At 40.7% G+C, this 15,187-nt stretch overlaps 1 pseudogene; it reads left to right on the forward strand.

Moving 5' to 3' along the window:
- LOC107570381 (maltase-glucoamylase, intestinal-like) overlaps positions 1-15,187 on the forward strand; it is a 75,233-nt pseudogene that overhangs the window by 11,992 nt on the left and 48,054 nt on the right.

Here is a 15,187-nt window from a genome sequence, read left to right on the forward strand (position 1 = left end):
CCGTCTTCTCCGAGCCCTTCCCCGATCTCACCGACAGGCCGTTGGGATGAGGACCCCAACCACCATGTCGGAGCTGGTGGAGGCTGTCGAGCTGGCCGATGCGGCCCAACACCGGGATGCTGGGGAGCGAGAGCCGCCGTTTCCCCGGAGGGTGGTCCAGGAGCGGCGCGCGCCGGAGGGCACCCCGCGATCAGTACGCAGGCCGGCGGCTCCCTCCAAGCAGGATGAGCCTATGCCAACGGAAGTCCCCGCACGGACCTGGCTGGCAGACTGCATTGTGCACCGCGACCTGCCGGTTGGAGCGCCAAAGGTGGAAGTGAAACTGAATGGAAAGCCGTTCCGGGCCATCCTGGACTCGGGCAGTGCGGTCACTCTGGTCCAGTCGCGTATTCTCGCCCCCCGAATGGAGTGTAAAGCCTTCCTCCCCATAACCTGTGTCCACTGGGACACACAACAAGTGGAACTGGCCGGTGGAAGTCGGGGTCATGAAGGATCTTCCCGTCCCCGTGCTGATTGGGAGAGACTGGCCAGGGTTTGACCGACTGCTGGCCACGGCTACGCAGCCTGCCAGCCCAGGAGGAGGCCGCCGAAGAAGGATGCCCACGACAGGATCTCATGATTCTGGCCTCGGATAGCGGGAGAGAAGGTGAGTCCCCCTCCCAAAATCCTAATGTCTTCTATGATGTGTTCCAACAGGTGACGGGAGGGGGCTCATTTGGGAAGGAACAGCGGGAGGACGACAGACTGAAGCATGGATGGACCCAGGTCCGGGTCATTGAAGGCAAGGAGAATCAGCCTGGTCCCCACCCTCTCCCACACTTCGTCGTGCAAAATGGTCTGCTGTACTGTGTCGCGCAGTGAAGGGGGGAGGAAAAATTGTTGTTGGTGGTGCCACGCACCAAAACGGAGACCATACTGGAGCTGGCTCACTCCCATCCCTTGGCAGGGCATCTCGGAGCCAGGAACACCATCCAGCGGATCCGCGACCGCTTCCACTGGCCAGGCTTGGAGGCCGAAGTGAAGCGGTTCTGCCAAGCCTGCCCGACCTGCCAAGTGACGTCACCCAGGACGCCTCCCCCCAGTCCGCTGATACCGCTGCCCATCATCAAGGTGCCCTTCAAGCGCATCGGGAGAGACCTTGTGGGGCCGTTGCCTAAGTCTGGCCGGGTTCACGAACACATCCTGGTGATCGTCGACTATGCCACACGGTACCCTGAGGCAGTGCCCCTCCGAAAAACCACCACCAAAGCCATTGCCCAGGAACTCTTCCTGCTCTCCAGCCTAGTCTGCATCCCAGCGGAGATCCTGACCGATCAGGGTACCCCCTTCATGTCCCGGCTAATGGCTGACCTCTGCCGGCTGTTGCGGGTGAAGCAGTTGAGGACCACAATCTACCATCTCCAGACCGATGGACTGGTCAAACGCTTCAATCAAACGCTCAAGCAGATGTTGAGACGGGTGGTCGCAGAGGATAAACGCGACTGGGAGCTGATGCTCCCCTATGTCCTTTTTGGGATCCGCGAAGTCCCACCGGCCTCAACTGGCTGTACCCCCTTCGAGCTCCTCTTTGGCCGGCAACCCCGCGGCCTCCTGGATGTGGCGAAGGAAGCCTGGGAGCAGCAGCCGGCAGCCCATCGCTCTGTCATCGAGCATGTAAAACAGATGAGGGAAAGGATCGACCGGGTCATGCCATTAGTCCGGGAACACCTGACAAAGGAGCAGCAGGCCCAACAGTGCCACTATAACCGGGCAGCCCAGCAACGGGAGTTCCAGCCCGGAGACCGAGTCATGGTCCTAGTCCCCAATGCGGCCTGCAAATTTCTGGCCACCTGGCAGGGTCCCTATACGGTGCTGGAGAAGATTGGGCCGGTGACGTACAGGGTGCGTCAGCCAGGAATGAGAAGAGCCGAGCAGCTCTATCACATTAACCTCCTGAAGAAGTGGATGGGGACTAGAGACCAGCTCGCGGCCCTCGCCATCTCTGATCCCGTGGTTGTCGACATCAACCCCCACCTCTCAACTGCCCAGAAGAGGGAGCAGCAGCACCTGGTCGGTCAGTTCTCTGATGTGTTCTCCTCTCTTCCCGGGCGGACCAACGTCCTGCAGCACGACATCCGGACGCCGCCAGGGGTCGTCGTCAGGCAACGGCCCTACCGCGTCCCTGAGGCTCGTCGTCGAGCTATTGAGGAGGAACATCAACAGATGCTGAAGTTGGGGGTGATAGAACCATCACGCAGCCCATGGGCCAGCACCATCGTGATGGTCCCGAAACCGGACGGCACCCTCTGTTTCTGCAACGACTTCCGTCGCCTCAATGAGGTATCCGAGTTCGACGGATACTCCATGCCTCGGGTGGATGAACTGTTGGACCGGCTGGGAAGGGCCCGGTATATCTCGACGTTGGACCTCACCAAAGGCTACAGGCAGGTACTCCTCTATGAGAATGCCAAACCTAAGACTGCTTTCTCAAGCCCTAGTGGCCACTGGCAGTACCGGACCCTTCCCTTTGGCCTCCACGGGGCCCCCGCCACGTTCCAGCGGATGATGGACATCCTGTTGCGGACCCATCAGGCCTATGCCGCGGCCTATCTGGACGACGTCGTGATCCACTCCGAGGCATGGGAAGACCACCTGGACTGGTTACGGAGGGTGCTCTCGGAGCTCTGGAGGGCTGGACTCACCGCCAACCCTCGCAAATGGCACCTTGCCCTCTCCGAGGCGAAGTACCTGGGTTTCCAGGTGGGACAGGGTCTCATTTGGCCGCAGGAGAAGAAGGTGGAGGCGGTACGCTCCGCTCCGAGACCAAGACCAAGGTACGAGCCTTTTTAGGGTTGGCGGGGTATTATCGCTGCTTCATCCCCAACTTCTCCACACCAATGCCAGGGTGACCCAATGGTTCCTCGCGCTCCAGGACTTCCACTTCGAGGTGCATCATCGGGCTGGAGCCGTGAACGCCAACGCAGATGGCCTCTCTCGGATCTGGGCAGCTTTCGCAGGTATGTCAGGGGTCCCTCCCCACCCACCCCCGATCTCTCCCATACTATCTCATATCGTTAACAGGACCAGAACGACGCTTGGGGGGGGGTGTGACGAGCATCCCGAGGCTTCATCAGCGTCGCCCTGGAAACAAGCGAGGAGCACCTGGCCATCATCATCACAGGCTGATCGGTCACAGCTGCACCTCATCAGGCGGCAGCTACATAAGCCACGCCAGCCATGCCATCTAGGAGATTCCTCCATGAGACTGAGCACTAACTCGCCCTCTCATTTTCCCCACAGAAAGCAGCGTGTGACCGACCAGCCCCACAGGAGCACTGCACGGACCCTCTGCACTGGGAAGACGGAAGAGAGCGCTCACGGCACCGGAGCACCTACCTGGACCTTTCTCACGAGCACCCCTCACCCCAATAAATCCACCCTCTGGGGTATTGATTGAGATTTCTTGTCGTGTGATTCTTCACCCCGTTACAATGTATATTTGTGATCTCTTCTGAAACTCTAGGGAGATGTTTCTCAGACTGTTGTCTTTTTCATACATAAAATACTGTAGTGTCCATTTGATCTCCATTTAAGTGCCTTGCTTTTTTTGGGGGGGGGATGGTTGAGACAATAAGGAGTGATCTTTCCCTGAGTCTCATGAAGTTATTCTGCAGATCAGTGTGGACATCTGTGGCTTCTGACAACTCGACGGAGGAGCTTTGCACATGTTGGATGCAAGTGGGCACGTTCTACCCCTTCAGCTGTAACCACAAAGCATAAGGTTATGCAGTACGTATCGCCCTCAGAAACATTCAGTCTTAAAGTGTACAAAGCATCTTCCTCTTCAAACATCTGTGCGCAACGGCAATGCTCTGAATTACAAATGTGTCCTCTCTCTTTAAATGCTATTTGTAGAAGATTTATTTCTCTAATCATTATTGTGAGATTGGCGTGAGAGAAGCAATCAGACCTCCGGAGCGAGAGTTTGAGAGGGCAAATGAGGATGAATGGAAAATTATATTCTTGGTGAAATTAGATGAATAAGATTTGACCTTTTAGTTGGAGAGTAATCATTCCACGGCTGTCTCCGCGACCGATGGCTCTCCGCCATGATGAACATATTATCAGTATCCACACAGTAAAATCCATTTCTCTCTTTGCTCTTCAGCTTTCTCTCCCTGACTGGTTTTATGTCTCTTTCTATCAGGACCAGGACCCTGCAGCATACGGCTTTGACTCTCTCTCGTGGTGAAAACCTCCAGGCATGACCTGAACATCAGATACACGCTCTTGCTGTACCTCTACACTCTGTTCTACAAGGCCCATGTTAAGGGAGAGACCGTAGTGCGTCCTGTGATGCATGAGTGAGTTTGTACGCACGTGCAAAGAATCCTATAGAAAATATTACAGTTTCCATAAAAATCTGAAGCAGCACAACTGATTTTAACATAATAATGATAATGATAATTTTATTTTATATAAATATAATTATTAATTATGATAATTATAATGAATGTTTTTAAGCTGCAAAGTAGCATATTTGAATGATATTGGAAGGATCATGTGACACTGAATGCTGGAGTAATAATGTTTGAATTTTTCAAATGGTTTTTAAAGAACAACATTTTACTAGTTTCTATTTCCTTTTCCCCCCAATTATAGCTTTTTTTGTCTTGTTTTGTAATGTTTGTGTCATGTTGCGTGTTTTGTTTTGTTTGTTTTTGTCTGGTCTTGGCATTTTTTGTTGTTTTGTTTGTTTCCTTTGTTTTGTTTGTTTATTTGATGTATTGTTTTTTTTTGTCTTGTTTTGGCATGTTTAGAAGTCAGGAACTGCTTTATAAAAATCATTTCCCTCTCTGCAGGTTCTATTCTGACAATGAAACCTGGGCAGTGCACAAACATGTGGCCCATGTGGATGACCTCCTCTGGGACAAATGTGAGGAAGTTGGGACTTTTTCTCACTCTTTTCATTTCCATCGCCTCCTTTTCTTTCTTTCTAATGAGATCGTTGACCTCATTATGAAGAAATTAGAACTGAATATAAATTGCGGCCATGTGAAAATGGGTGATGAATTGTTTGAAGAGTCTAATGTGGCTTCATGCATCTTTATCAAGAATATGACTGAAACAGACTCTTCATGTTCAAAGAGCTTCCCATGAGATCATGGCAAAAGGCCCGTTTTGAGAAAGTTTGATGCACGTACGTCAAAAGACGCCTGCGTTTGGGTTACTCAAATCTTCAGAGAGCGTATGTGATGTAAACACTTTAATCAGCGGCAAAATCCATATGCATCAGCTGCATAAAAGATTATGATAATTACTGGACCATGTGGTACGAAAAAAGTTGTAAGGTGCTATAACAAGTTGCAGGGAAGAAAAAGCTGCTGTTGTTTTTCATCTCGCAAGCATTAATTTAATGACACCCGACATCTAACTTGCAGATCAGTTGAACTTTGATCTTCTCAACATGGGTTTTGACTAGGGAAATCTATTCCCACCTTCAAATTTTTTTTTGTCGTCTTAGCCATCTTTTTTAAGTGCTCAAATGTTCTCACTCATCTTCGTGCTCTCAATTAAAGAGTCAAGCATGTTGGCGAGCCTCAAAGAGGGAGAAGCCACCATTGTGTGAAGGTCAGGACTACTTTCAACTCCCAAAAAAAACCCCTCAAAGTTATCTTGTTGTCTATATGGTCAGGCACAAAGAAAGAATGACAAGTCTGTGGCTTTGAGAATGACAGAACACGCTTTATATGTTTAAGAAGATCAGGAAATGTTTACTAATTCTAAAAATATAAGACTTATATGTGTATTTTTGTATACACTATCCTGCAAACTTTTGGGGTCGGTATGATTTAATAATAATATTAATAGTATGAATAATAAATGCATAAAAAGATGCATTCAAATAATCAAAAGTGACAGTAAATGTATTTATTTACAAAATAATGATTGTTCATACAGGTATAAATATTGTTCTTTTGAACTTTCTATTCATCTGTTTTCTGCAAAATATTAGGTAGCACAAATGTTTCAGCAACTGATAATAATAAGCAGCAAATGAGCATAGAATGCTTTCTGAAGGATCATGTGACTAAAAACTGGAGTAATGATGCTGAAAATTCAGCTTTGAAATATATTATATTTTAAAATATATGCAAATAGAAAATAGTTATTTAATAACTCTTATTATCGAGTTGTATATTGTATATTGAGTATACAATATTACTGTTTTAATGTACTTTTGAGCATAAGTGACTTATTTCAAAAACATCAACCCCGAACGTTTGAACAGTAGAGTATCTGTTTACTTGCTTGGTTATTTTATTTTATTTTATTTCCCTCTTATCCCTAGGATTAAGTTAAAACGAGCACAAGAAACATCCCTCTTGTGTCCTCTCACAAGTGTTGTTTGATAATACATTGAGTTAGTGTTTGTGCTGGAAGCATTCTGTTATGCCTTACCAATGTATGTGTACGTTTACTTGGGTCTGGAGACGTGGAGGCGAAGTAAGTAAAAAAGATGTGACAAGTTTATGCAACTCCCTGTGTCGGTGTGATCCTTATCAAATATAACAATCCCATGTACCTTTTACTAAGTAATATTTTTATTAACCATTGATTATATTTGTTATATGTTTGTATTTTCAACCGCTTCAAAAAGTCTACCTATGCATTTTTTTTTTTAACACACACTATTGTTATCTTAAGTCACTCATGGTTGAGTCTTCAGTGCACAGTGCTTTCAGCTTGATATGAATATCATATTTGAGTGCCACTATCTGAAGTGTACAGTGGGTTTTCCCTCAGGCACAGGGATGAATCATCTTTTCTTTTTGGTTCGTTTGCTGCTTCGCTTTCTGTCAACTTCTTACTTGCCGATATCTCGCTCATATTTTCTTTTTCTGAAGCTTGAAAACCCATGACAGGACGACCAAACCTCTCAGAAAAACAACCACTGGTGATGGTCTGCCCATTAGTTTAATGAATAATGCAAATGATTAAACCATCAAAATAATGTCTATCTTTATGTTCAGCTGATTTTCCTGTGTTTATTGCTGTTTTAGGGTGTTGGATTTGTGGAGGCCTATATCCCAGACGCCATCTGGTACATCTTTGAGACGGTAAGACCATCGTCTTGCATGTTAATGTGAATGTAAGTTTTTGGGAGAATTATTCCTTTAAAATCTGCTTGAAACCATTGACTTCTTGTTCCTATTGTGAGTCTGAGGCAGTGAGTCTCTAGAGTCTGGTTAGTGCTCTAAGAGCCAGATTAACTAGCACCGATCAGATCACTGATAGGATCGGTCCCTTGCGTCTGTGTGTTGCGCGTCTCAGAACGGGTCGATTACAGAAGCCATGATTGGCAAAGCAGGGCTTGAGTGACCCTGGCAGAGCCAGAGAGAGTTTGATGGAGAGGAGCGACACGGAGGACCTGATTGGATCTGAAATTACTTATGGATAGAGCGGAGACTCGATGTCGGTCTCGTCGTCTCGGCATTGACCTAGTCACACAGTCAGAGAGAGGGGTGAGGGGTCTCGAGCTAGAGATGGGTAATGCATGCAGTGTGTGAGGTGAAAAACACACTGAAAGTAAGTCTATGTTAAGCTCAGTTTCTACTAAAATATTATAGTGACTACTTAATGTTATTACTGTAAATTAATATGGGATCTCTCTCAAACAGTGTGAGAAGCTTTCAGAATATCTTTATCACTTTATGTAATGTTATTAATTTTTATAAAAATGGTGGTGAATATCAAGTTATCAACGTTTTGTTGTAGTAACTCTATAGTTTGGTAGAAACTATGACTGTTCCTAAAAATCCAGCAATCCAAGTTTTTAAATACAAATATGTTTATATCAATATTTTATATACATATATATATATATATATATATATATATATATATATATATATATATATATATACATTTGAATGATAATTAATATGACAATGTGTACAAAACAGTATATCTTTGTCACTTTATGTAATGTTATTAATTTTTATAAAAATGGTGGTGAATATCAAGTTATCAACGTTTTGTTGTAGTAACTCTATAGTTTGGTAGAAACTATGACTGTTCCTAAAAATCCAGCAATCCAAGTTTTTAAATACAAATATGTTTATATCAATATTTTATATATATATATATATATTTACATTTGAATAAATACAAAAATTGTTAAAGGGGTCTTGATCAAATTTTAAATTAACACATTTTTGAGACTATGATTACCATATATATTTTTAAATGATAAAATATCATAAAATCTTTTTATATATAATTTGTATTCAAATTAATTTACATTTATGCATTTTGTTGTTACTGTCATGCTCCCCCAAATAAGCTACAAGAATACACAATAATAATTACAATATTTAAATTGCAAAATATATTCAACCATTTAAAAGTTTGGGGTTGGTGAGAGGTTTTAATGTTTTTCAAAGAAGTTTCTTCTGCTCACCAAGACTGCATTTATTTGATATTATTTATTTTTATTGTATTTTTTAAACCTGATGCAGTTTTAAGGATTCTTTGATGAATAGAAAGTTCAAAAGAACAATATTTGTTTCAAAAATAAAATAGTTTGTAACATTAAAAATCAGTTTACTGCCACTTTTGATCAAATACATGCATCCTTGCTGAATACAAGTATTTTATTTTAATACGGTTTTTGAATTATGCAATATATTTACAATGTGATTTTTGATTTGTTTTATAGGGGGTAAAGACTGCAGATCGCAAAGCAACAATTAACATGTACCTGCCAGAAGATAAAATTGGTTTACACCTGAGAGGCAGAGGCATGCTGCCCGTACAGAGACCAGATGTCACCACTACATACAGATAATGATGGGGGGAAAAAAACATATAGCCTTAAATGACTAAAAAGCTCATATTAAACTACTGCTCTGTCACTAAAGCCTATCCATGAAAATACAGCCATTAAACACATCTAATGCCCCCAAAAACAGTATCTGCTAATTTTTAGAGATTGCATTATAGTATTTTGGACAAATACTGTGGTATTCTTTGAATTACCATAGTATATGAATATGAGAGCCATTCGGTACTTGGTTCAACGCATCACAATAATATTTAATATTGCAAATTTAGTGTATAATACTGAGAACGGACACATATTTATGGTGTTGTGTTTTTTGTGCACCTGCATCTGTGTTTCAGACATTTATTGCTTGTTTATTATTCCTGTCAGTGGTAGTTCTGTGTTTTCATTCAGCTCATTCCTGTTCGTCTGCATGAGGCCTGAGTTTCTATTTAACGTTTGGGAAATTATTCGAAATTCTCTTTGTGTTCAATAGCAATTTATTTTATAGTGCTTTTATTTCCCTTTGACTATATGACGCCTTCAGCAGCAGAAATGGAAATGTACTGTATCTCTTAAAGTATCTTTTAGGGTGCGCTAGCATTCAAAGTAGGGGCGATATTCGAATGCATCACAAATACAAGGTGGAGTACAAGTTATTTAAAATTCATCCGGCTGTGCTGTACGGTGTCTGTGACATATTATTCACAAACAAGAATCCCGTCTGAACTTCAAAGGATCCATTTTCTATCTGCTCTTCAGTTTCTGGTAAAAAGTTGTACGTTAGTGTGATGAAAGTTGTGTGTTCCCTCAGCCGGCGTCATCCCATGGGACTGATCGTCGCACTCAATGACAACAAGGATGCGTCAGGTGAGCTATTTTGGGATGACGGAGACTCTCGAGGTATTTTATAGGGGCTTGCTATTAATTAAAAGTTGCTTTTTGTCTTCTACAGTTCACTGTCAGAAACAAAAATCTACTTTATACAGGACTCAATAACAAGAATATTTTTTTTCTAAAAGACTGTTTGAGTCAGAAGTTCAGTTTTCTACTTACATTTCCTTTTATATATTTATATTGTATCTATATTTCATTAAAAGTTTAATTTTTAATTTATTTATTTTTTTAAGTTATATTTTTTTAATTTGCAAGAACAGTTATTAAACCTTATGATATATATAAATTCATGAAGCAAACATTTTGCTTGGATGCGTCCGAGACTTGTAATTTTAAATTAGCAGAATTTGCAACATCAAAATGTTCAATAAATTAACAGTGCAAAAAATAAATAAATAAATGTTTGAGTTTGCAAGGTATAAAAACACATGAACTTGAGCAACAAACGTGAGATGTAGTGAAAAAGCAACACTGGCTTGAAACTCTTTCAAATTGGTCACAGGTTCATTCTTGTTGTTGCCTCTTATAATAGTCTTTTTGAGGCTAAATTATTAGATTTATCCAAATGTTTCTTGGAAAAACAAATAAGCCTTGTGTGACTCACATTTAGGTTGATTGGTCTCTCATACGTTTTTCTTCTGTCTGTTTCTTAGATACTGTTGCGTCCGGTGATTGCATTCATTGCCAGTTTTCAGTGGCTAATGTACGTCATCCTAATGTCACATTTTTGTTTGTTGGTTGTTGTTTTTAGATTGCATTGCATTGTATGTCCAAAGTAATTTTTAAATGGCATCTATTACAAAAATCAGGGTGTTTTGTCAATGCAACTTGCCCACAATGGATACCAGGATCCAAACAACTTGAAGTTTGAGAACATCACAGCTGTTGCGTCCGGTGATTGCATTCATTGCCAGTTTTCAGTGGCTAATGTACGTCATCCTAATGTCACATTTTTGTTTGTTGGTTGTTTTTTTTTAGATTGTATTGCATTGTATGTCCAAAGTAATTTTTAAATGGCATCTATTACAAAAATCAGGGTGTTTTGTCAATGCAACTTGCCCACAATGGATACCAGGATCCAAACAACTTGAAGTTTGAGAACATCACAGTGTTGGGAGTGACTGCAGCTCCTGCTCTTGTGGCCGTTTCAGACGGCAACACTGTTATCTCTCTGTCTGACTCCCAGATTCAATATGATATTTACAAGCAGGTAATCATAGTTTTAATATTAGAGTTTTCTGTTCACCACCAAAGTCAATATGAAACGATATGTGTGACTTATTTTGATTAAAATAGTTTATTCATGAGCGGTATAATGGACATAAATTATAAAGTATTTAGTGTTATTTTAGTATCACTGAGATACTACACTGAAAAAAGTGATACTACTTTTTCTTTTATTAAAGTAAGTGATTTCAAACTAGTTTAGCTTTTAAATTGTTTTAATTTATTTAAAAAAAAGCATTTAAATAAATTTTTTTTTTGAAAGTTAATCAGCTAAATTTGTTTATTTAAAAGTATTTTATTGATTGCAACCACTTACCTTAAAAAAAATAAAATAAAATTAGTAAATTCAATGAATCATTTTTTTCAGTGTATTATAGTTTCTTTTTATATTTTGAATAAGATTGTATGTATATAGTTTCTGCTTTTGTGTTAATTTTATTTAAAGTTTTAGTAGGTTTTTTTATTATTATTAGTTTTTGTTGTTTTTTCATGGTTTTAGTTTTAGTTTGAGTACCTATAATAACTCTGGTATACAGCCATTTAAAGCAATAATCAAAAGCGGTAAACACTGTGACATTCAGCTCACCTCAACATCAAAAGAAAACAAAATATAGAAAAATTATAGTTTGCATACAAATCTGCAACAAAAACCACCATGAAGTATGCTTACATTTGCATCCTTTCAGTTGTGCACTTTTGTAATGAAAGTAACGTTTGTATTGTTTTTGCTTTGTAAGAATATATATAAAAAATGTACACCATAATGACAACGTTTTTGCATTACAGTACTAAATAATACAGCAGTATGCAAACATGCATGATGCACTGCAACTGAAGTAAAACATGAAAGCCAACAGGCAGATCAATTGACAGAATCCTCAATCTAATATTTTCATTAAAGCCAAGGTTTTCTCAACAAAAAAGCCATCTGAAAATAGCCGTCCTTCAAAGAGCTTGACAGAATTCTCAGAAATGTATTAGCTAATTTGACATTCGGAGAACATAATAATAAAATAATAAAGAAAATCATAGCCAACGTAATGTAATTAGGACTGTGAACCAGTCCAACAAACCATGTCCACAAAATGAAGCCCGACTTCTGTTTAATACGGAGCAGGATTCCCTAGGGTACCAGGAGAGGCCCTGTCATTCCAAGTGAGTGTTCAGCGATGCTTACGGACCAGAGATTGAATTTGTCAGGGCTCTCAAAAGCACACACGCATTAGCCTACTATGAAGGGCATCACTTTCTCTCAGAGCTCAAGGTCTTGGAATGACAACACGAGGACGTGCAGACTTTGGTCTTAAACTACGCGTGACACGTTAATGTCAGCTGCTGTAATTTATGGCACGTCCGCCAACTAACGCAAACGCAACAGTGTCTGTCAATTTTGTCATCCACATACTTTAACTAGAAACATCATCGGTTCTGGCTAGGATTCGGAAGAGAATACACCTGCTGTCTTTTGTGTGATATGGAAGACAGGTGGGGCCAAAAGTGTTTAAACGGAACACGTGAAATTTGACCATAATTTATGGTACATCATCGGTGCTGGCTAGGATTCTGATGTGAATATACCTGCTGTCTTTTGTGTGATATTAAAGTATGGAAGGCAGATGGGACCAAAAGTCTTTAAAGATAATGTGAAATTTGACAGTGTCAACATGTGCTGTTTGTCCGTGTTAATATGACAACATGCACACCAGCCACTGAAATTTCTGTAGTTGAGACTAAATTTGCATATGCAATGCAGTAATACATTGGTATATTTATATACAAACATCAGATGTCATGTTTATTTATGAAGGATGTCTTAATGGTACACTGGTATGCATGCATGCCTGCAAACATCAGATGTTATATTTGGACGTTATATAATGCATTGGTATGTTGTGTGTGATGTCATGATTTGTCATGTCCTTTTTATTTGTTTAGTTCAACATTCTTTCTCAGGTAGAAAAGTCTTAATTTACATTGTAGCATTAATTAATTTACTCTAGCACAGTAGATATCAGTAAAGCAATGCCGCAATGAACTAAAGACATAATTAATATGTGAATAAATCTTAAGGTAAATCTCATTTTAAAAAGTATTACATATTCGAACATTGCGAGAATTTGTCCGCATTGAGAGACACATTCAAATTCATTGTCTTAACATGGTAAAACTTTGCGTCTTTAAACATACTAAAGAAACGTACCGAAAACTGATGCCTTGACATGGCCAGAATACACATACAATAGAAATGTGTTCATAATTAACGAACACTGTGTATCGACATGGCAAAATTTACATATTCCATTTAAAGACCTTTGGCCCCATTCACCTTTCATATTAAAGGGGTAGCAAAATGGAGAATCGGATCAAAACGTTCTGACGTTCACAATTTACACGACTTTGTATGTACTCAAGGAGGCGTTCTGAACAACTCATGTCTGTCCATCAATCACAAGAGCCATACTGCTGTTCGGTAAAGAAAATCTGTTAGGTCTGCTGTTAGGTACTTCATTGAGCATTTTTGGTCTTCTAGGTGCTACATCTGAAAAATCTGGAGCTGGAACTGGTGAAGGACTACACAGTCAACTAGGAGGCCAAAATCTCTGCAAATATTGATTGCTATCCTGAAGGGAGTGAAGATCAGGTCAAATGTGAAGCCCGCGGCTGCATCTGGGAGGTCAGAGAGAGATGATATTCAATATTCAGCCCTGTAATTTTCAGATAGACAGTTTGGTTGGATGTCTGTATACGAAAAGTGAATAGCACATTTGTACTTTTGCCTCATTTGCTGTAACATAATTGTTTTTATTCTCTTTCTTAGCCATTAAGTGTCCCTCTGTGTTATTATGCAGAGAACCACGGCTACATCACCAGCAACAAGGCATGGCATCACTGTAGGTATAGACCGCAATACTGAATTCCCAAGTCAGCGTTCTCCATCTCAAGACATCAGCAAGCTACGGGTGGAAATCACATACCTGAATGGAAGAATCCTACTGTCAGCGAATCACCACAATCACCAGTTCTGGACTCCATGTCCCAGAATCCTCCCCGGCTCACACCTGTTCTCATTCACGATCACCATCACCTGAGTTCTGATTCCCCGGAAACAGTGGAAGGCAAAAGAGACTATAGGGTTCAGATCAATGACGGACCATTTGGGATCCAAGTGGTCAGAAGAGGAACAGAAGAAGTGATGTAAGTAACATGAATTACTCTGGTAACAGAGTTCAGAGAGGTTATTTTGGCAATAATGTGGTAGTTAATAGGTAACTGCAAGGTAACTGCATAGTAAGTTAAGTTATAAATTATAGTGTGTATTTTATCTGCTGTCACCATGTATTGAGGGTTTTCACCATTTGTAATCACCTTATACAATACATTTATATTTATGCATTTAGCATTTACATTCATGCATTTGACAGATCTAAAGCAAACTTTGCATTGCATTCAAGGTATATATATTTTTTTAATGAATGTATGTATTTCCTGGGAACTGAACCCATGACCTTGGCATTACTAAGAACATGCTCTACTGTTTAAGTTAAATGAATAAATGTGTTTGCATGTTATTTATTTATTTATTTTGAAACTACATTAAATATGAAATATTTAGTTCATGTATTAAATAAAATGCATACATATAATAAATATAAATAAATATATAGTTTATACATTAAATACGTCTTAAATGCATACATCTAAAAAGAAGACTAGCATGTCAAAGTTCCCATAGGAATTTCAACTACAGATTAATTGGAAAAAGCAACAAAGAAGCAGTGTTATAAAGGAGCACCAGTTGAACGCAGAAATAGCGGTGCTGATGGTACACTTTCAGGGTTTTCTGTGAGTTTTAGGACTATATAAGCACAGTTAGCCTTCTTAATGAAAGCAACTTGTTTTGCTTTCAACTTGTCTTATGTATGCAACTTGCTGCATACATAAGACAGAAAATATCTTGAGTGTTCTGTTTTATTAAATCTCATTCTCTAGATGGGACTCGGCCGTGCCGGGGTTCACGTTCTCCGATCAGTTCCTTCAGATCTCCACACGCCTTCCCTTGGAATATGTCTATGGTTTTGGTGAAACAGAGCACCCTACCTACAAACATAGCCTCAACTTCCACAAATACGGCCTGTTTGCGAAAGACCAGCCTCCAGGGGTGAGTGTCAGAACCAATGGTGATGTTTCACAAGCCTTCCTGAATGATAGTTAGTTATCTGCACTTTACACATCACAATACAGACAGCCATGGTGTAT

The sequence above is a fragment of the Sinocyclocheilus grahami genome, unplaced genomic scaffold (genome assembly GCF_001515645.1).
Source record: "Sinocyclocheilus grahami isolate Dianchi unplaced genomic scaffold, SAMN03320097.WGS_v1.1 scaffold1450.1, whole genome shotgun sequence".
In the NCBI taxonomy this organism is placed as follows: domain Eukaryota; kingdom Metazoa; phylum Chordata; class Actinopteri; order Cypriniformes; family Cyprinidae; genus Sinocyclocheilus; species Sinocyclocheilus grahami.